At 43.7% G+C, this 21936-nt stretch overlaps 1 protein-coding gene and 1 long non-coding RNA gene across 3 annotated transcripts in view; one reads left to right on the forward strand and one right to left on the reverse strand.

Annotated features, from left to right (window-relative positions):
- Positions 1 to 21936, forward strand: part of ZFHX3 (zinc finger homeobox 3) — a 206888-nt gene that overhangs the window by 49179 nt on the left and 135773 nt on the right. For both annotated transcript variants that reach the window (XM_060788469.2, XM_060788470.2), the window contains exon 2: positions 15220 to 15328. The gene's annotated coding sequence lies outside the window, so the exon portion shown is untranslated. The remainder of the gene's footprint in view (positions 1 to 15219; positions 15329 to 21936) is intronic.
- On the reverse strand, positions 1054 to 21215 carry LOC137097570 (uncharacterized). Its single transcript, XR_010910272.1, has 2 exons — positions 20672 to 21215; positions 1054 to 1337 (listed from the first exon to the last, which is right to left on the reverse strand). It is a non-coding gene; the product is annotated as an uncharacterized lncRNA (long non-coding RNA).

Below are 21936 nucleotides of genomic sequence, written 5' to 3' on the forward strand. Positions count from 1 at the left end.
TGCATCCAAACGATAATGCCTGGGCCTCTTTAATAATGCGCACTAATCATGGCTAATGTTATTTCCCTGCCCTGATTTCACCTCACTTTCTGCCATTAATAATAGATCCCTTCCTCTTCTAGCTTTACAATTGCCCGCAGGCAGGGTTTCACACCGCCTGTCAGGTTGGGATTACGATGAAGCCTGGACATTGGGCTGCTATTTATGGAGGGAAAGGGGGGTCCCAGACCTAGGCATAGTCTGCATGTATGATAAGCGAACACGCTTCAGCCTACACCCAAACCGCACACTGGGTTTGGCCACTTTGATGGAGGCGCATGGAGCCCGGCTCAGTTATCAGGCCCAGGCTCTGATCTCCTTTAGCCTCCCAGCGCCCTTTCAATATCCCATTTCAAAAGAGGAGGAGGAAGTGTGGCTCGAGGGTTGGCGGGCGTGGAGGGAAGGGGGCTCTCTTCTCTCTCTCAGCCTTATTAAGCCTTTCTCCATTTACACACTCCCCCTCTCTCTCTAACACATAGCCTTTCTGGAGGACTTGGGTGGGTTCCGTCCTTTTGGGACATCAGGGCCCTCGCTTTCTGTAAGGCAGAGTCATTATTTATCAGCATCTTCTGGGTCATTAAAACAGAGAAAGGGATAACAAGAGGCAAGGGGGCTTCACCCCTCCCTTCCTCCCCTTCCCCCCATTGAAGATAATGGCAGCAGGAGCGCTGAAGGAGGGAGGGCAAAGGTCGGGGAGCTGCCTTCGGATTGGCCGCCCGCTCGCACTGACATTTCTGCAGTTTCATCAGAAATTCCAAACAGCCCATGTGAAAAAACCAGCATTATTTGCAGAAGAGAAGGCGAAGGGGGTGGGGGGCTGCAGGGAGTTGGGGAGGGGTCCTTTGTGCCCAATAATAAAGGCATCCCTCTCAGGGCAGCATCCTTCCTGCGCAGCCCTTGGCCGAGCGATAAGGATGGGAGGGCGTCCAAGAACCACTTTGCAATGTATAATAGCCTGCGCCTTTTCCTCATTAATACCCAGCCTTTACCCCCACAGATGAGACCCAAGGAAGCTTCCACAAATAATATTTATTTCTTATCTACCTATCCCCATGGATCGAGGTGAGGAGAAACAACAAATAACATTTCAGAGCATATAAAACCAAATACATACTTTAGAAACGATAATTTGAAGATAACCTGGGTAGGCCTTTACTGCTGATCTGAATACAAACAGGGTCTGGAGCTGACAAAGCTCTTCTAGTAGGCCAGTCTGTGGTCTTGGGCGGCCGAAGGGAATGTCCTCTGGATGACGGCCAGCCAGTTTTGGCTGACTGAAGGACCTGGAGAAGGCGATCCTGTTGATACATACAAAGATGTTAAAAATCAAGTCAAAACACGTGTAGAAAAATGCACACAAAAGGGGATGGTTAAAATAGTATTGGGCTTCCTATAGGATAGACCTGGTGGTTCAGCGTGTTAAACCACTGAGCTGCTGAACTTGCTGACCGAAAGGTTGTCGGTTCGAATCTGGGGAATAGGGTGATTTCCTGCTGTTAGCCCCAGTTTCTGCCAACCTAGCAGTTCGATAATATGTAAATGTGAGTAGATCAATAGGTACCACTCCGGTGGGAAGGTAACGGCATTCCATGCAATCATGCCAGCCACTTCACCTTGGGGGTGAACACCAGTTCTTTGGCTTAGAAATGGAGATGAGAACCACTCCCTTCAGTTGGACACGACTAGACTTAATGTCAAGGGGAAAACTTTACCTTTATCTTATAGGACAGGTATAAGCAAACTTGGGCCCTCCAGGTTTTTTGGACTTCCAAAATTCCTAATAGGCTGTTAAAGCTCTATATGGTTCTGGCCCAGCTTACTTGTCTGAACGCATCCACCCCTACGTCCCACCTCGTAATCTAAGATCATCCGGGGATGCCCTGCTCTCGCTCCCGTCCACACTGCAGAATGCGGAAGTACTTCATCAGTGTCGCAGATGGACGATGAAAGCGACAGCTCCCCTGGCGGCCAGTAAAAGTTAAATAGCCTCTGTGTATGTCTGTATACGTTGTATGTCAAAATTGGCATTGAATGTTTGCCATATATGTGTACACTGTAATCCGCCCTGAGTCCCCTGCGGGGTGAGAAGGGTGGAATATAAATACTGTAAATAAATAAATAAATAAATAAATACATCTGGCGGGGATGAGAGACGGCCTTCTCAGCTGTGGCCCCCCACCTATGGAACACACTCCCAAATGAGTTAAGATCCGCTCCCTCCCTCCTGGCTTTTAGAAAAAAAATAAAATTATGGTTTTGGGACCAGGCCTTCGAGCAGTAGAAGTAAATGTATGCAGTATTTCAGAAAGACAGTGACTGGAACGGCAATTCGACGGACGAGACTGTTTTATTGTTTTAATGATTGTTTTGTTGCTTGTGGATGTACTTTTTTTAACTTGATTTATGTCTAATTGTAGTGTATAATTGTAATTGTTTGTACTGGAATTGAATTTTGCCATTACTTATATGTAACCCGCTTTGAGTCCCCCTCAGGGTGAGAAAAGCGGTATACAAATACTTTAAATTAATTAATTAAAGTCCAAAACACCTGGAGGGCCCAAGTTTGCCCACGCCTGCTATTGGACGCAAGACTATTGGATCAAAATCATTTAAAAACAGAGAAGAGATTATGGACAGAATGCAAAGAAAAATCAAACAGGCAAAGGCCTATTTGGGGAGGATCATTTGGCCAATAGAGGGGAAAGTGGGGCATGCCCCTTGTACACTGCCATATAATGCACATTTTCAAATCAAATAATCTACATTATCTGCTTTGGACCCCACACTTTGAGTCCACACTGCCATATAATCCAGTTCAAATCAGATAATCTGGATTTGGCAGTGTAGAAGGCACCATAGAGTGTTGAGTTACATTATAGAAGTTTACACTGACCATATGCAGTTTCAAACTGGGGCATTTAAATAGCCCGCTTTTTTAACCTGGAAATTTCTTTTAAATGCTTATATGAATACAAAATATTTAGCACAAGACGTTTGCATATTTCTTTTCCAGAAAATAATTTCTAAAAACTATGCAAGAGGAAGATGTTTATGTAAACTTGAGCAGAATGTCTCACATTTGCAATTCCTGGCCTTAGTTTCTTTTTCCTCGCTCTTTTTATGGAAATTTGTGTGCGATGTCTGCTTAACACCACGGAGAACAATCAGAGGCAAAATGATTCTCTGTTTTACTAATGTTGATATTTTGTTTTATTTTTATTGGGGTTTTTCTCTCTCTTTTTTGATCTGCTTCTCAAACTAGCAAAACCAAAGAGGCTCCTTATAGCTCATTTGTGCGGTTTGTTCATTTGCTATTCAGCCCAAACAGACTCAAAACAAATCCATTCAGTTTAGGACCTTGCATTTATTTCCATTTGTGGCAAAGAAAAATATTTTGTTAAGGGTTATGTTTATAATTGTATTCTAAACAAACTAAACTATCAGTAGGTCAAACATTTGGGGTTGGGGGAACAAAGTTGCCTAAAATGAATGTAACATTCCCAAATTGATTTACGGGGCAATTAACAACAGCAACAAGGCAACCAAATTACTTTCAATCTGTAAAAAGCAAGTTAAATTCTCATTCCTCCCCCAACCAATTTTTCCCAAAAGTCCTGTTTAAAAAAGGATTTTACCCTTTATGAAACACCTTTCCTTTTCTTTCCTTTCCTTCTCCCTCCCTCCCTTCCTTCTCCTTCCTTACTGTCTTTCCTTTTTTCCATCCATCCGTCCATCCTTCTCCTTCCTTCCTGACCTTCTTTCCTTCCTTCCTTCCTTCCTTCCTTCTCCTACTTACTGATTTATCTTTTTCCTTCCTTCCTTCCTTCCTTCCTTCTCCTACTTACTGACTTATCATTTTTCCTTCCTCCCTCCCTTCCTTCCCCTTCCTTTCTGACTTAGCTTTTTCCTTCCTTCCTTCCTTCCTTCCTTCCTTCCTTCCTTCCTCCCTTCCTTCTTTCTTTCTTTCCCCTTCCTTACTGACTTATCTTTTTTCCTTCCTTCCTTCCTTCCTTCCTTCCTTCCTTCCTTCCTTCCTCCCTCTCTCCCCTTCCTTACTGACAGCTTTTTTCCTTCCTTCCTTCCTTCCTTCCTTCCTTCCTTCCTTCCTTCTTTCCCCTTCCTTACTGACTTATCTTTTTTCCTTCCTTCCTTCCTCCCTCCCTCCCTTCCTTCTCCTACCTTACTGACTTATCTCTTTCCTTCCTTCCCCTTCCTTACTGACTTATCTTTTTTCCTTCCTTCCTTCCTTCCTTCCTTCCTTCCTTCCTTCCTTCCTTCCTTCCCCTTCCTTACTGACTTATCTTTTTCTTCCATCCTTCCATCCATCCATCCTTCTCCTTCCTTACTGACTTACCTTTTTTCTGTCCTTCCTTCCTTCTCCTACCTTACTGACTTATCTTTTTTCCTTCCTTCCTTCCTTCCCCTTCCTTACTGTCTTATCCTTTGCCTGCCTGCCTTCCTTCCTTCCTTCCTTCCCGTTCCTTACTGACTTATCTTTTTTCCTTCCTTCCTTCCTTCCTTCCTTCCTTCCCCTTCCTTACTGTCTTATCTTTTTCCTTCCTTCCTTCCTTCCTTCTTTCCTTCCTTCCTTCCTTCCTTCCTTCCTTCTTTCCTTCCTTCCTTCCTTCCTTCCCATTCCTTACTGTCTTATCTTTTTCCTTCCTTCCTTCCTTCCTTCCTTCTTTCCTTCCTTCCCATTCCTTACTGACTTATCTTTTTCCTTCCTTCCTTCCTTCCTTCCTTCTTTCCTTCCTTCCCATTCCTTACTGACTTATCTTTTTCCTTCCTTCCTTCCTTCCTTCCTTCCTTCCTTCCTTCCTTCCTTCTTTCCTTCCTTCCCATTCCTTACTGACTTATCTTTTTCCTTCCTTCCTTCCTTCCTTCCTTCCTTCCTTCCTTCCTTCCTTCTTTCCTTCCTTCCCATTCCTTACTGACTTATCTTTTTCCTTCCTTCTTTCCTTCCTTCCTTCCTTCCTTCCTTCCTTCCTTCCTTCCTTCCTTCCTTCCTCCGTCCCTCCCTCCCTCCTTTCCTTTCCTTTCCTTGCCATTGGCCTAAGGAATAATCCCTCAGCATTAAAATAAACAAGCCTTTAGAGCTGCTTAATGTACAAAAAGTATTGCCAGGAATGTGCAACAATAACTCTTTTCCCTCACGAAATTAAAAATAGACCAAAAGATGCATTTTAATGCGCCCCCCCCCCCCTCCCAAGGTTTATCATTTTGCTGGGGACGTTGGGTTTCCAAGCCATTTTGAATCCCAGTTTGAATAGACAGAGTAAGGAGATAAATAAAATGAATGGTTTGTCCTGAATTCTGTGTTGTTGCTGTTGTTCAAAATGGTTGCCAACCAAAAAGGAGGCCTTCTTTATGAGGACAGGTTGGCCTCATAATTCACACAAAGGGCCCAAAATGGGAACTTTTCCACACAGGAAGGCAAGGGGCCTGGCAGGAGGACCTTCTGCCTCAGATTATCCAAAAGGCCTCTCCCTCAGGAAGGGCCAGATGACAGTAAATAACCCCATATCCCTCATTGGTTCGGAAACGGCCATTTTGTCAGGTACATTGGCCTCAGGAGGAGGCGGTGCAAGAAGTATGAGGTGAAATGGGACACAATGGCAGCAACGCCAAGACTGTGTGCATCTTGAGGGGTTAAGACACTTGGCGACTCTTGCTTCCTGAAAGCAACGCCATTGGAAAAGTCAGAGTGAGGCATCATGACAGACCTCTTCTTGGTCAAGCCGTCCCAAGACTGGCACTCCCGAGAGCCAATGGCAAGGCTTGCTTGGGCAGTGACAGCCAATGGGGGCCCAGCCTGCTCCAAGTCCCGGCCTCCGTGCTCTGAGGGCAGGAGAAAAGGTGATTTCCCGCTCAGTCAGAGCGCAACCATTCAGTCCCTTGGAGTCCGTTTTGGGGGCTTCCCTCACACAAGGCAATGGCACCCCAAAACAGGGCCCCCTTTGCTCTCTCAGTAGCCATGCTAAGAGAGGCAGAGGCCCCTGCTCATGCCACTCTTTTTAGGTGCCAAAATGGGCCCAAAAGGGATTTCCTACCAAAAGTGAGCCCTTCTCCTGAGGGAAGGGAGCCATTCAGACGGGCCTGCCTCCAGAGTTATTTTTTTGTTTTTTTGTCGTGTCAGGAGTGACTTGTGAAACTGCAAGTCGCTTCTGGTGTGAGAGAATTGGCCGTCTGCAAGGACGTTGCCCAGGGGACACCCAGATGATTTGTTTTGATGTTTTTATCATCCTTGTGGAAGGCTACTCTTATGTCCCCGACAGGTCGCAGGTTCGAATCTGAGGAGAGGCGGAAGAGCTCCCTCTATCAGCTCCAGCCTCCAGAGTTATTTTATGCCTCAGTGGGACTGTTTTAGTTTTGGTACAGTTATAATAATAATACAGTTCAAATAATTATTTAAGAACGGTGGGGCTTATTTAATTTGTGTCCAAAGCATTGCATAAATAAGTATAAAACTGATAAAATTGAAGGAACACAAGCTGCTAAATAATTTTAGACCCAAAATGGGCAACAGCGACCGCATTGTCTGTAGCTTTAAACAGTTCTTCCTCTGTATTGTCGAAGACTTTCATGGCTGGAATCACTGGTTGCTGTAGGTTTTTCGGGCTACATGGCCATGTTCTAGAAGCATTCTCTCCTGATATTTCGCCTGCATCTATGGCAAGCATCCTCAGAGATTGGAATCATTGGGTTGCTGTAGGTTTCTTGGGCTACATGGCCATGTTCTAGAAGCATTCTCTCCTGATGTTTCGCCTGCATCTATGGCAAGCATCCTCAGAGATTGGAATCATTGGATTGCTGTAGGTTTTTCGGGCTACATGGCCATGTTCTAGAAGCATTCTCTCCTGATGTTTCGCCTGCATCTATGGCAAGCATCCTCAGAGATTGGAATCATTGGGTTGCTGTAGGTTTTTCGGGCCATATGGCCATGTTCTAGAAGCATTCTCTCCTGATATTTCGCCTGCATCTATGGCAAGCATTCTCAGAGATTGGAATCATTGGATTGCTGTAGGTTTTTCGGGCTACATGGCCATGTTCTAGAAGCATTCTCTCCTGATGTTTTGCCTGCATCTATGGCAAGCATCCTCAAAGAGTGTGAGGTCTCTGAGGATGCTTGCCATAGATGCAGGCGAAAAGTCAGGAGAGAATGCTTCTAGAATATGGCCATGTAGCCTGAAAAACCTACAGTTCTTCCTCTGTGCATGAAGCAGGGCATTGTGGGCAACCTGAGCATACAGATGCGGACTTGTTGGTTCTGCTCCACAGTCGCACCAGGTGGAGGATTCTTCTAGGTCAGTGTTTCTCAACCTTCCCAATGCCGCGGCCCCTTAATACAGTTCCTCATGTTGTGTTGAGCCCCAACCATAACATTATTTTCATTGCTACTTCATAACTGTAATTTTGCTACTGTTATGAATCGTAATGTAAATATCTGATTTGCAGGATGTATTTCCATTCACTGGAACAATTTTGGAACAAATACCCTATCAGCCCAAATGTGAATACTAGTGGGGTTGGGGCAGGGTGATTTTGTCATTTGGGAGTTGTAGTTGCTTGGATATATAGTTCACTACAATCAAAGAGCATTCTGAACTCCACCAACAATGGAATTTAACTAAACTTGGCACACAGAACTCACATGACCAACAGAAAATACTGGATGGATATGGTGGTCATTGACCTTGAGTTTTGGAGTTGTAGTTCACCTGTGGAGTCAAACAATGATAGATCTGCACCAAACTTGGCACGAATCCTTTATTTGCCCAAATGTGAACACTGGTGGAGTTTGTGGAAATAGAGCTTGACATTGGGAGTTGTAGTTGCTGGGATTTATAGTTCACCTACAATCAAAAAGCATTCTGAACCCCATCAACAATAGAATTGGGTCAAACTTCCCACACAGAACTCCCATGTGTTGAAGGGACTTGCTGGCACGAGCTTCCCTCCAGCTGCCCAGAGGGATACTCTTGTTGTTGCTGGGGGAACATTAAGAGGGCTGGTAGTTCTCATGAAACTTTTCCTTGATTAGAGTCTACTGGGAGGAGGCTGATAGCCATGCAGTGGGTGACTTTCACAGTGTTTAACCTTCTTTCTCTTACAGTTGGCATCAACTTCCCATTGCACATCAGGGGCAATGCTAGCTACGTTATAGAGCAGGCATAGGCTAATTTCGCCCCTCCAAGTGTTTTGGACTTCAACTCCCACAACTCCTAACAGCCCATCGAAGTTTGCTCATGCCTGTTATAGAGTCTATCAATAGGTATAGGTTTGAGACTGTTGGGCTGACCAATGCTGGAAATAGCAAGATTTTGTTTTTCTAGAAAGAGGATGGCTGCTTAAAGAACCACCTTTGAACCTTACTAGAAAGTCCTGGAATCCTCTTTCCAGGCAAAACTGGCCAGGAAATCCCTGCAGCAGGAAGAAAGATAAAGCCTCCAGAGAAGCAGGCACTGGAGTCACACAGCCTGGAAGTGCCTTTTGTCTTTGCCCTCAAAATGGCATTACGAATAGGTGGGGGGAATGGGGAGGATACTAGGTCAGTTTAGCTTTAGCCCATGGAGTGGGGGTGTCTCTCGTGGGGTCTTAATTTGTTCTTAATCGTGGGGATATTTTTTTAATTCTTCCTTTATTTTATTTATTTAATGGATGATGGCATTGGTGTCTTAAGAAAATGGCTCACACTCTCATTTTGGAGCACCTTCAGAAGAGGCACACAATTAAGGAAAAAGAAAAACAGGTAAACTGTGTGACCATTCTAGGGGATAGAAAATGGGGTGGGTTTTTTGCCTGCATATATAATAATAATAATCTTTTTTTATTTGTCATTGAGCCACTCCTTTGGGCTTTGTAGAAATCTACCATTTGCCAAAATACCGTATATACTTGAGTATAAGCCGACCTGAATATAAGGCGAAGCACCTAATTTTACCACAAAAAACTGGGAAAACTTATTGACTTGCGTATAAGCCGAGGGTGGGAAATGCGGCAGCTCCTGGTCAATTTCAAAATAAAAATAGATACCAGTAAAATTATATTAATTGAGGCATCAGTAGATTAAATGGCTTTGAATATTTACATAAAACTGTAATTTAAGATAAGACTGTCCAATTCTGATTAAACCATTATTCTAACCTTTTTAACTGTAAATGTGCTTACATATCCTTCCAATAATCACCATAGTTTATTTTAACTATACATTTTGGGTAAAATGCTGAGTGTATATTAATAAGGAAAAATTGGAAAGACTGGCGCTGAGAGAGGAGGAGAGGAAGGTTCACGCTGCACAAGAGAGGAGAGGAAGGAGAATTGGGTTGCTCTGCAGAGAGTGAGAGTCCTGGTAGGAAGGCCTTCCTGCCTGGACTCTCACCCGAGTATAAGCTGAGGGGCTTTTTCAGCCCAAAAAGGGGGTTGAAAAACCAGCCTTATTCTCAAGTATATACAGTATATGATCCTGTGCTTTTCAATTTCTGGCCAAACAACTTAACCATTGGTTTGTCCCATCAAATACAAGATCTGCCCAAGGGCCACTTGTGGTCTCTTGATATCCAGTTTGTTAGTTGACATGTCCAATGGTTGTTTTTTGTTCATGCTATATGCCCTGTCCTCCTCCTCCTCCTCCTCCTCCTCCTCCTCCTCCTCCTCCTTCTTCATAATAATAATAATAATAATAATAATAATAATAATAATAATAATTGCCAGTGTTGCAATCCCAGGCGACAGCAGGATTGATGAGAAGCAACTGGAAAAGCTTACACAACATGAGGATTTAAAGACTGAGCTGCAAAGACTCTGGCACAAACCAGTAAAGGTGGTCCCAGTGGTGATCAGCACACTGGGTGCTTTGCATAAAGACCTTGGCCAGCACTTGAAAACAATCATTGCTGACAAAATTACTGTCAGCTGCAAAAGGCCACCCTACTCGGATCTGCACGCATTATTCGCCGATACATCATACAGTCCTAGACATTTGGGAAGTGTCTGACGTGTAATCAAATACAAAAGCTAGCATAGGGATCTTGTTTGCTGTGTACTAATCTTGTTATGTGTCAAATAATAATAATAATAATAATAATAATAATAATAAATGTGTGTGTGTGTGTGTGTGTGTGTGAGCTTGTGTAATAATAATGTAAATGTGTTTGAGTTGGCAATGTACGGTATGTGTCCCTTTGAGCAGCAGCTCTTTGCCTTCTGCAAAGAAGATATTCTGTCCTGCTTTGTGAGACCAAAAAAGAAAGCTTTGTGGCCTTTGAGGGTTTCAGACCTCACCATTTCAGGGAAGTTTCTTGACCCTCAGCTTTCTGTAGGAGCACAATGCTGGGTTCAAGAGCAGTCATGTGTGCTTTTGGTATTCAGGTTATTGGGATTGGGTCAACAATGCAGCCGCATTCTGGCGACCATTTTGTGAGAGTAGTGGCAGACCCTTAAAATTTGAAATCTTGTGTCTAGTGGCTCCAAATAGCTGAGAGACAGCCGCTAGTTGACATCCAACTGTCCCAGTTTTCAGTCCAATTTGTCTGGAGTTTGTAGTGAAAGATTTTGCCTAAGTGTACGGACATATTTCCACATTCACAGAGACTTCAGGAAGTACTTTTTTTAAAAAAAAGGAAAGGAAAGGAAGGGGGGAGTATGAGGCTTCCTCTGCAATACACCCACACTAGAATCCTAACAAGATCGTTTCACTTTTAAGAGGAAGGAAAAATACATTTTTGTACTTTTATTGATTTTCAATATTGTACAAACGCAAGCCATGTAAAGCAATAACACAGAAGAAGATACAGCCATTGAAAAACAATTACAGATCAAATGCCCAGTTCCTTTAATCAGACTGCAGAACCAACGGCTTTTGCCAGGTCAGGGAATATAAATGATGCGGCTAAACAGGAAAAGAGCCAGGGATGTTGCAAGAACCCCCTTGTTTGGGGAGGGGCTGCATTGGCATCCTTCCTACTCACTCGCCATGGACATTGGAGTCGGCCTTTCCTCATGCATTTGTTCTACATGACAGCGTACCAGCATAGTAAGGAAATGCAGGAGGCAAGGCAGCCAGCTAAATTTATGCAAAATCCCCCAGGCCTTTTTGGAACTGCCTGAGAATCTCCTCAAGAGCATCTTGCTTGCCCTTTAAACCTTTAAGAGCATTTGTGTGGGCATGTGCACGCTGCTCTGTGTTTCTCTGCTATAGTGCAAAACCTCAAGCCGAAGCCAAAAACAAGATCTAAGCTGTACAGATGTCACCTTTTAAAAGCCAGCTGTACCGCAGCGTATTACCATAGTCCATTATGAATTATTAACACAAACAATTAAGACTAAACGGCTGCTGTGTAAATAAATGAACAAACTGTGTTTTGCGATGCATATGTCCTAGCCGTTTATAACAGTAGGGTGATGTCTTCAGCGAGAGTCTTACTTAGTGATCCCTCCAGGAATCACTTCAAGCTACTAACTGATTCTCCTCATACAGAAGGACCAAACTAAGAGAAGAAGCTAGTGAGTGTCCCAGAGGACAGCCAGAATTCAAAAATGGTGAGGCTCTTGAGACAATGCATGTGTCTTTGGTTGCTTGCACTGGGGCTGTATGAACATCTCTCTCCTGCCCTCATGCACTGCCAGAGGCTGCATGGAAATGGAGGTGCCATTCATCCTTCCTGGAGCGCCACAGGGATTTCTAACAAAAAGGAGACAACCAGCTTTGCCGTTAGAAACAAAGACCTAATGAAAGTCAAAGCAAGCATATCCCAAAGCCTTCAGTGTTTAGCTGTCATGCTTGGCAAGGAAAACCATGCTCTCCGTGAATTAAAACATGGCACGGAACGGGATGTGCTAATTGCAATGAGGCCCAAACAGGCTGCCCCAGTATGTGGGCACACAGCAAGACAAAGGCAGATGCCACAGCTTTTACTGAGCCCTGCCAGGCATGCTGCTCCATGTGCAGAATAAATGGCCGGTGGAGAGAGGAGGGTAATGGGCCTCACTTTTGAAACAGGTTCATTCTGGGAGAGGTCTGCAGCCATACAATCATTGGATGCTGGTGGTATCCACATAGGCTCTCTTAAGCTTTGTGCATGTCTTTTTGTCAGGTGGCATTCCTTCATAGAAAGAAAGCCTTCCCTCATGGTTTGGTGCTGGTTTTTGATGGATTCTGCACCACCTTTTGAAGACTCTGTCCTGAAAGTTGGGGTTGAAATGTTTAAAACATTTATTTCCAAGCACCTATATTTGAAGGGTACACACCTTGAATCTGTACTAAGTCATGTTGAAGCAACTGGACTTGTTAGTGATAAGGTGAGTAAGTGATCCATAATTGGTTCATCTTTCCTTCTATTATTTGGTGGAAGTAAGATAAAATACAATTAGGAAAGCAAGCCCAAAGCATAATTAGCACAACAATTGTGCATCCAGTCTATTTTTTTTCCATGTCAGGAGCAACTTGAGAAACTGCAAGTCGTTTCTGGTGTGAGAGAATTGGCCGTCTGCAAAGACATTGCCCAGAGGGCGACTGGATGTTTGATGTTTTATCATCCTTGTGTGAGGCTTCCCTCATGTCCCTGCACAGAGAGCTGGAGCCAACAGAGGAAGTTCAACCCGCTCTCCCTGGATCCGAACCGCTGATCTTTTGACCAGCAGTTGTGCCAGCACAAGGGTTTAACCCATTGCGCCACCGGGGGCTCTATTCAGTCTAATGACATAGTATGTGTGTGACATTATCATAATGGAGAGACCTTGGCCCCATCTACACTGTCATATAAAATTCAGATTATCTGCTTTGAACTGGATTATATTTGTCTACATAATAATCCAGTTCAAAGCAGACAATCTGGATTTTATATTGCAGTATAAATGGATTTACTTTCCACTCTATTCCAAATAGAATAATAAAACTGGGCATCCCAGTGCCTTAGAATTAGAAGTAGGGGAAGTGTTCAAGGACGATAGGACTAATAATGGCCACTTTTCATGATTTCCACAGACACACCTACTGAAAGATACAAAGTTGTACTTTGAGACTAGTACAGTTTATTGAGCAAACATATCAGACCATATTGGTTGTTTTTCACAAATACCTGGAATTGGCACAGTACTGTCTCTCACCATAAAAGTATGTAGAAGCCAGTATGAGCAGCTCTGCTTCTTATCTTGTTTCTGTTGAAGGTAGTTGTTTGGCTGTATACTACAAATAGCCAAAATAATTTTATTTCTCAAAACCACCATGTCAAAATAACAGGGTGGACTCAGAATGCTGGCACACTTGTTTGTGTTTTGGATCAGAAGAATAGAAGCATATCTTTTGTGCAGCTTAGGATGGCTTTGGGGGGGGGGGGGTGGCAGCTCAGGTTTCTGACTTAAATGTAATCACTGTAGTCTTGGCAAGCTGAAGGTATTCCAGCAGCAGCATTCAGAGTGAGGTGGAATATGTTTGTTGACTGGAAAGCCCAGCTTCGGTCTTGTAAAGCTCCTGGTAGGCCTCTCTTTTGGTGCCTGTCCTGCAAGGAGGGATCAGGTGAGAAGAGCTTGGAACATTGGGGCTAAGAACTTCTGTAGCGGTTGCTGTCTGCCAGCATTTTCACACAATGAAAGTTCTAGAGTGATTCTTGTTGACTGCTTTTACACTTCTGGGTAGCCAAGTGAGGAGGGAAGAGGCAGCGGGGACAGTCCCAAGGAGGAGACCCGGAGGCAGGATGTCCAGGAGCCAAGAGAGCAGGAAAACCATAATTTGGTGGAAAAAAGAGTGAGGAGTTGCTGGTAGGCAGGCAGGGAGCCGAAGAGAGCATCATGGCGGAAGGTATAGAGCAGTGTTTCTCAATCTTCCAAATGCCACAACCCCTTAATACAGTTCCTCATGTTGTGGTAACCCCCAAACATAAAATTATTTTCGTTGCTACTTCATAACTGTAATTTAGCTACTGTTATGAATCCTAATTTAAATATCTGATATGCAGGTTGTGTTTTCATTCACTGGACCAAATTTGGCACAAATTCCCAATACTACCAAATTTGAATACTGGTGGGGTTTTTGAGGGGAGGGGTGGGGGTGATTTGATTTTTTTCATTTCGGAGTTGTAGTTTTTGGGATTTATAGTTCACCTACAATCAAAGAGCATTCTGAACTCCCCCAATGATGGAATTGAACCAAATTTAGCACACAGGACTCCTATGGCCAACAGAAAATACTGGAAAGGTTTGGTGGGCATTGACCTTGCGTTTAGGAGTTGTAGTTCACCTACCTCCAGAGAGAACTGGACTCAAACAATGATGGATTTGGACCAAACTTGGCACGAATACTCAATATGCCCCAATGTGAATACTGGTGGGGTTGGGGGGATTTATTTTGTCATTTGTGTTGGTAGTTGCTGGGATTTATAGTTCATTTACAATCAAAGAGCATCCTGAACTATACCAATGATGGAATTGAACCAATCTTGGCACCCCAGAACTCCCATGACCAAAAGAAAATTGTGGTTCACCAACATCAAAAAGGAAGAGAAAGATAGATGGACCCCTTGCCAAAGGGGTTCCCAAGATCATCAGAAATATGTGTTTTCTGGTGGTCTTTGGCAACCCTTCTAAAAAAAGCCCAATGTGACACCCCCACCCCCATGGGTACCGACGTCCATGTTGAGAAATACTGGTATAGAGGGAGGAAAATGAAGTTGCAGAGGGGGACTGACTTCCTGGGGGTTGGAGGGGGGTGGGTGGAACATAAGGGGCTTTTCCCTACCCCAGCTCCTCATTACAGCTTTTCCTATACAAGACAGTGGAGCAAATACCAGCCCTCAGTAATGGCACCTCTGCCTTCTTTTGCTCTCTTGTGATATCTTGCTTCTTCTGCCTCTTGGCTTTGACAAAATAAATAACAATCGAACAATGTGCATATGCCTCCACATTATCCAAGAAGTGTAAAAAAAAAGGTGAAATAATGGAGGATTTGGAAAATGTTTGTTCAGATGAATATCACAGACATAAGAGATGTTAGGGTAATATACTTATCTAGTAAGAACAGCATGGAACAATTATTCCAGTTTACCATTATCACCAAAGCCAATAGTCTTAGCTGGCTAGGGTTTTAGGAAGATGTTAGCCATCCAGAAGTAACATTTCCAAGTTCTGCAGGTCAAATTCTAGTTTCTCAGATTATTGACACTGAACTCTTTTTTTAACCATCTGTAGATGATGAAAGGGAAGAATGTTCGCTACCTTTGACTAAGCACAAGAGGTCCTCCGCTCCTTTGACCACTGCAATGCTGCTGCCACAGCTGTGTCTCAATGGCTTGGTGAGGTAGGTCCACGAACATAACAGTGCCTTCCTATGCAAGGTCACTGGTGTTTATAAATGGCACTACTGGCTAACTTTTTGAAAAATGTGTGTTTTTTTTCATTGTGATTTCTGTAAATGCCAGGGATGTTGTGGAACTACTAGATTTCAGTTGGTGGAACAGCTACATTGTTTTTAAGCAGAGGAGACTTTGAACTTTAAAACCTTAAAGTCTAAGGAAAACGCAGGCATGTAGTAGTTCAAAGGGACGCAGGCAGTCTTTTCAGAAGATACATTTGGGAAACAAACATTTGGTATCTACTAAATCCTGAGCCCTTAAGCACATTTCCAGACCCAAGGCTTCGAAAGTGAGGTGCTGAAAATAATGCTCATTTAGAAGCAAGTGGGCGGAAAGTTGAGAACAAAAGTGTAGTGCAAACTCTCCCTTTCAAATTTGGTGCAGCTTTGACTTTGGTGGGAGTGTTTGTGTGCATGCATAATGGCAACAGTTCCTGTCTTTGCTGTAATGCAGGAAAGGGTAACGAATTATCTCCAAATGTCATTGAGTTCTAACTCGCATCATCCCCTAGTGAGTGTCGTGCGTGGTGAGGTATGTTGGGAGTTGCAGCCCAGCCACATCTGGGGGGCTGCGCTTTTCCTACCCTTGATGTACAACAGTGTTTCTCGATCTTCCTAATGCTGGGTCCCCTTAATACAGTTCCTCATGTTGTGGTGACCCCCAAACAATCATTTTCTTTGCTACTTCATAACTGTAATTTTGCTACCATTATTAATCGTAATGTAAATATTTGATATGCAGGATGTATTTTCATTCACCGCACCAAATTTGGCACAAATACATGATACGCCCAAATTTTGAATACTGGTGGGGTTGGGGGGGAAAATGATTTTGTCATTTGGGAGTTGTAGTTGCTGAGATTCATAGTTCACCTACAATCAAAGAGCATTCTGAACTCCACCAATGATGGAATTGAACCAAACTTGGCACACAGAACTCCCATGACCAACAGAAAATACTGGAAGGGTTAAGTGGGCATTGCCCTTGAGTTTTGGAGTTGCATCCAGAGAGCACTGTGGACTCAAACAATGATGGATCTGGACCAAACTTGGCATGAATCCTAATATGCCCAAATGTGAACACTGGTGGAGTTTGGTAAAATAGATCTTGACATTTGGGAGTTATAGTTCACCTACAATCATAGAGTATTCTGAACCCCACCAATGATAGAATTGGGCCAAACTTCCCACACATAACCTCCATGACCAATAGAAAATACAATGTTTTCCAGACCCAAGGTCTTTGGCGACCCCTCTGACACCTCCTTGCGACTCCCCCAGTGGCCCTGACCCCCAGGTTGAGAAAGGCTGGTGTAGAAGGCATAGCATTACAAGAGTTGTTTGTGCTGGAGGACACTTGGGCAATGACCTCACTTGGTTTCTTCTATCAAGTTGTATGTAACTTTCCCATAGGATTCTGGCCATTCCCCTTTGATGATGGGCCCTGCAGAGTGGGAGACTCCACTGAGCAGCATTTGGTGGGAAAGCAACATATAGAGTTAACAAACAATTACATTAAACTCTTTAGTCTCTGAAGAAAATAGCCATTCTGTTGTGGCAAAATTGAGAACTTGTACATTTAATTGATTTTAATGAGAGCATTAAGCCTGTGCTTAACTTTTCAGCATTGAAATCAATAGGATTTAAAGGTACTTAACATTTGCTGGTCCCAACCCTTCTGTTTTAATTTCTCTGTTGCTCTCCAGCAACTGCCATGTTCTCCATGGTGCAGAATGGCCATCATATCCCAGCATATTCTCTGCCCCATTTTGATAACATTGTAATACTTGAAAGGCCCCTTGGTGGATATCAGGGAGAGATCTTGTATGTGCGGTGCAACAGGAAATGCCCCAAATAGCGTAACTGTTGTCGGTGCCAGCTACTCTTTCTGAAAGCAGACAAATACTGAGATCCCTAAATGTCTAAAGGAGTTGGGACCAGACCTGCCTGTTGGTGGCATGGGGCTCAATATGCCAAAGGCATGTTGTGTAAGTAGTTTGTAGGGAACAAGGGCAAAATCTACACTCATCTTTGAGTTTTGTCTTATGAGGCAATATATATTTCTATTCACCTTCTCTATTCTTGTTGTTGTCATGGCAACCCAATCTTAGGGTTTTCTTGGTAAGATTTATCCAGAGGAGGTTTGTGGTTGCTTTTTCTCAAGGGAGGGAGTGTGCCGTGCTCAAGGCCCCCCGGCAGTTTCCATGGCTGAGGGGGTGGGGTGTCTCTGTACTGTTCCAGTTTATAAAACTCTGTTGCCTAGTGTATTGCTGCCTTTGTATACACTGGTATTTTGGTTTTCTTTTCTCTTGTTTCTTACTTATGGCGGCCCTAAGGTGACCTTATCACTGGTTGTTGTGTATTTAATAAGATTTGTTCAAAAGGGAGTTACCTTTGCCTCTTTCTATGGCTGAGAGAGCATGACTTGCTCATGGATGCCTAGTGGGTTTCTGTGGCTGGGGAAGGGGTTTGGAGCCTGGTTTCCCAAAGTTGCAGTCCAAAACTCTCAACCCACTGCACCACAAAGGAAAAGATACCCTAACATGTAAAAGGCGAAAGTTTGCTGTATCCAGTGAACAGATGATGTGACCAAAAAGGAGTGGTTGGATGTGTTTCTCCTTAAAGAGGAGGAGCCAGGAATACAAGTAGGGCAAACAGGAAGACAGTGCCTGGCAGCTGTCATGGACTGGATGAAGGCTAACAAATTGAAGCTTAATCCAGACAAGACAGAGGTCCTCCTGGTCAGTTGTGAGGCCAATTGGGAACCTGTGCTTGATGGGGTTACTCCCCCTGAGGACACAGGTCTGCAGTTTGAGGGTCCTCCTGGATTCAGTGCTGATGCTTGATGCTCAGGCTGGGAGGGCCTTTGAACAGTTAAAGCTTGTGTGCCAGCTATGACCATACCTCGAGAAGTTGGACTTGGCCACAGTGGTCCATGCCTTGGTTACATCCAGATTGGATTATCGCAATGCACTCTACAAGGGGCTGCTTTTGAAGATGGCCCAGAAACTGTAATTGGTACAAAGGTCTGCAGCCAAGCTTCTAAGAAGAGTGAATTGTAGGAAACGTACAATATCCCAATTAAAGCAGTACCACTGATAAGTTTCCGGTCCCAATTCAAGATGCAGGTTATGACCTACAAAGCCCTAAATGGTTCAGGCCCTGCCTATATTTGCAATCACATCTCCCCCTATGAACCAGCATGGGCTCTAAGATCTGCTGGGGAGGCCCTCTCTCTCTTCCACCAGCGTCTCAAGCACGGTTGGTTGCAGTGAGGGAGAGGATCTTCTCAGTGGTGGTCCCCCGACTTTGGAACTCCCTCCCCAGGGAGATTAGCCAGGCCCCCACTCTGTCCACTTTTCATAGGGACTAGAAAACCTGGATGTTCTAGCAGGTTTTTGAGAATCATTAGTCCCTAGGCCCAGTTTCCAGGTAATCAGATAGTACTCTGTCCTGCACTTCATCCACTCCCCTGGCCCTATGGTTTGCTATTTGCACTATCTCATGCCCAGCCCTTTTGTAGTTGGCTCACATCCATTTAGTTTTATTGAACCTCCACTGATGGAGTTCCAATGAAATTGGTTTTTAATATTTTTGTTTTTAATGTGTTTTAGCAGATTTTTTTGTATTTTATATTTTAGTTGTTATTTTGTCTATTAAGATTATTAGGTTGTGTTATATTGTCAAATGTGTTATTTTGATGTAATTGTCTATATGGTTTCTTTCCGGCAATTGAATGTTTGCCTTACATGTTGGAAACCGCCCTGAGTCCCTTTGGGGAGATAAGGCGGTATACAAATGAAGATTATTAGTATTATTATATTGACTTGGAATGGTCAAACTCTGTAGATTAGTTGGTCTTTTGGATTCTTCAGTGGTTTCTTAAGGATGGTTTTGTCACAATCTTCCTAGTCAGTCTGCTTAGCGACAGTATCTGTTTTCCCTGTAGCCACTTGCTGAATTCCTGGGTTATTATGCTGGCGAGAAATCCGCCAAGTTTAACAGCCCCATCATGTCTATGGAGGCTCCCTAAGCACTGAGCCATGAGAAGCAGCACTGAGCCCGATTACAGAAATGCCCAAGTGTACAGCCTCTGTCTGCACTTTGCTTACCTTGCTTTTTTGCTTTCTGTACTATACCACCCAGACTGTTTTCTACAAGAACTTCTTTGAGAATAAAGAAGATATGCACATTAGAAAGAACTTCCTGAGTGTGAGGGCTGTTCAGCAGTGGAACTATCTGCCCCGGAGTGTGGTGGAGGCTCCTTCTTTGGAGGCTTTTAAACAGAGGCTGGATGGTCATCTGTTGGGGGTGCTTTCAATGCAATTTTCCTGCTTCTTGGCAGGGGGTTGGACTGGATGGCCCTTGAGGTCTCTTCCAAGTCTATTATTATATGATTCTATAATACAATGTGGAAAACATCTCTTGTCCAGATTGAAGCTTTGCCGTTCCCGTTTGTGTCTCTAGAAAAGGCAACTTGCACAAGTATTATTTCTTCTTAGCCTTTAATGAGCCAAACCCAAACCACCACAAAGTCAAACTAAGGTTAAAATCTACTTTAGAGTGACCTGCTCTGAAAAGACTGACACCCCTAAAAGCAAAATGAAGGAAAATCAGCAATGATTACTCCAGTGAACCCTTGTCGAGCAAACAAGTCGAACAACAACCACAGCAAGAGTATGAATCCAAATTTCAGTCCATAAAGATTTCTACATTTCAGTTCAGGTCCTAAAGAAAACAGCTGAAAATACTTTCTGGATCCTTTAACTAAGGCAGTATGGACTGATATGACCTCCTGATATACTAGGAATTCAGAACGGCTCCAGGAGATCAGAAGCCATTCATAATTTTGCATTGTTAATTCTGAATCTCTCTCTTTTCTAAAATTGTGTGAAGCTTTGTAGGGCTTTCCCAGTGATCTGTGGCCGTTCAGTCCACTGCCTTCGTCCATTTCTCAGTATTGGTGCTCCCCTCATTTCAGGAGACATGCTGTCCATAGCTAGAAAATGCCCAAAAATCTACATCAAAATCCTGTTGGTTGCTGCTGATGTTACTCCTCCTTGGTTTTTTTGTATGGCTGTGAGTCAAGCTGCTTTCCTGCGATTGTATCACCATCTTTTTTTTTTAATAATCCTCGTTAAACATCGCTGGCAATTAGCTGCTTCCCGTCCCTCTCAGCCATCCCACCCCCACATAAAATATACACTGTGCCATCACTGCCTGTTTCCATATAAATCTAAAAATACAGATGGCAGGCAAATTATAAAAGGCTTTGTGGTGTTTACTCACTGTGCCAACGATACTGGCCCTCGCAAATGTTTGGGTGCGGTAAGATGTTCAAGCCATCTGGAGCACTGCATTTTCCTAGGAAGGCAGCATGAAGAAGTCTTGTATTACCTCATTGCTTTGCTTTTCCTCCTCTGCTGTCAGTGAGCCAAGGAGTCTCCCAGCATTCTTCTTACGTAGCAGATTCCCAAAGCATGAGTCACTTCTTCTCATAGCTGTAAGTCCAGGGCATCCATGCAGAAACCTGGGCTCCCCAACTCGCAGGGTGCACTGGGGAGAATCAGGCTGCTGCCAGTCAGGACTGTTTCTCTGCTGCTGCTCCCTCTCTCATCGCTCTTTTATTTGCTTTTGCCTTTTTCTTCCTTTCTTCTTATCCATCTTTTCTGACTGTATTGCTGGCAGTAATAGTAGTAGCAATAGCAGCAAAATGAACTGAGTGCTTTTCTTTCTTTCTTTCTTTCTTTCTTTCTTTTATTGTCAACATGCCTTCCCCTTATATTTTTAATGCAGCAGCTTTGGGCTGCTTATTCTTCCAGGTTGGATCACCAAAGACACACTACTCACTCACAATGCGCAATCAATATCGATATTGATCTGTGGAAAATGTTTGTAAATTCCTGAAAAGAAAACTGGGGAAAGAGGAAAGGGGAGGTGTCTGGGAATCTAGCAAAGGCTCTTAACAGGGACAGGAGCCAATTTGGATCCCAAGTTGTTCTGGTTCCGATGCAAGCAGTTGTTTTAAATGACATGGGAAGCAAATGACATGAGCAGAGTAGGAGGAGGGGTGGGGAGGAATGATAATCTGTATTTTCATTTATTCAAGGCAACTTCCTTTGGGGACCTGGGAGGTGACTGGCTATGAGGTCTTTCCCAGGATATGCCTTGGCTGAAGGCCAGCTCTGCTTTGTTTCCAGTGTCATATACTTCTTTCCAATTTGCAAAATTTATGGATCAAGGTTTATTTTCATGTTGCCAAAGACAAAAACATAGGAGATGATTACTCAACGGAAGTATTTACAGTCTAAATAGCAATTTTCATCCAATAGCAAATCAGGTTTGGGTCAACTTTAGATTCAGTTTGGTTATTTGGGGTGCTGATTCAGAAAATTGCATTGGATAGACCACATCAGCTCTAGTTTCAGATACAGAACATATGCCATCCAGGAGTCGCCATCTGCTCACCCACAGAAAACTATATGTAGTAATATAGAGCCGCAGAACTTATTTTAGGTCTCGCAGCCCACCAGTGGGCTGCAGCCCATGGGTTG

Source organism: Anolis sagrei, chromosome 8, assembly GCF_037176765.1.
Source record: "Anolis sagrei isolate rAnoSag1 chromosome 8, rAnoSag1.mat, whole genome shotgun sequence".
Taxonomy (NCBI): domain Eukaryota; kingdom Metazoa; phylum Chordata; class Lepidosauria; order Squamata; family Dactyloidae; genus Anolis; species Anolis sagrei.